We start from the raw sequence: 1424 nt of genomic DNA on the forward strand, positions 1-1424 counted from the left end.
CACTTTGTAGGAGCTCGATATTGAACAACTGTAACTCTGTAATTTCGGATCTCCAAGGTCTGAAATTGCGAATTGTGATATCCCTCTGTTCCCTCTTTCTAATGTCACCAGTCTGATCGAAATTGGATTCTCCAAGAAAGAGTTATGCCCCACCTCCCAAGATGACCTGTTTATATACTTGTTCAGTATATCGAAGTTGTACGAAGTGCCACGTGTTCCTATTTCGACCTTTTGGCCTAAAACCAATACACAGAAAATTACAATCCGTCCTCTTTTTATAGCTTCTTACGAAATTTCAATCTGATGCTTAAAGAGAAAGTTATGATGATTTTCCCGAGGTCACCTGTTTAGAATGTAATTCGAGAGTCTTCAAAAACCCTAACTTCCTCAGATTATATCTCCTAAAATATAGCGATATAAGATCTAAAATTTGGACCCGAGCTTCACCAAGATCTCGGATCAAATGGGATTTAATTTCAGAGTCTGAACCTTCGTAGAAAAAAATTTATAGCGAAACTTCCACGATGATTTGTTTGAGATGAAATTGTGGAGCTTGCAAAAAACCCTAACTTCCTCAAATCATAGCTCCTAAAATATAGTGAGAAAATATCTGAAATTCAGACCCGAGGTTCAAACCGATTTCTTCTCAAATGTGTTTTTTTAAGCTTTTGAAACTTCGTAGCGAAAATGCCACGATGACCTGTTTGGAGCAGTAAAACCCTAGAATCAAAAGCTCTGATACCAAATGTTATGAAACCAGCTCACAAAAGGATAGAAAAGATAGATCAACAACTTAGAAACCAACCTCTTCGAGGGGGCAACCTATTTTAAATTACACAAATGAACTATTCTTGGATGATACAAATGACAAAAGCTCCTTTCTATGTATAGGAGTCTAAGGGATCACAATATAACCAAAGCTGACCTAATAATAATAATATAAGGACACAAAAATAACAATAGTGGGCTTCTATGGGGCACAATAATAACAATATGGGGACAATAGGGGCACAACAATAACAATAAGGGATACAATGACAATAGTAATGGGGGAATCATTAGTATTATAGGGACCTAACAGGCACTTCTGAAGGGAAAGAGCACATCTTATTGGGAATCCCAATTGAATAAACTTAGAAGCATACTTCCCACTGAGATAAAACAAAGACTCCATATTAGTTATGACACACTGGATGTGACTGAACAAACAATGTTCTTACATATTACCTGTTTTTTCTTTGGAAATGGTAGGGATATGGTCACAAGGATATGGGATAATAGTTTGTGTGGGTTTCAAAATATATAGAACAAATGTCTTATTGAGGTGAATCGCCAAAATAAAATAAAAATTCACGATCACCTTAGGGATTTGGGAAGAGATTTGCAGAGATTCAAAATTTCCGCGTCGTCTTTGGCGTTGGAAA

This window comes from Pinus tabuliformis, chromosome 4_2 (genome assembly GCF_031772625.1).
Source record: "Pinus tabuliformis cultivar Carrire ecotype Pingquan chromosome 4_2, CPIR1, whole genome shotgun sequence".
In the NCBI taxonomy this organism is placed as follows: domain Eukaryota; kingdom Viridiplantae; phylum Streptophyta; class Pinopsida; order Pinales; family Pinaceae; genus Pinus; species Pinus tabuliformis.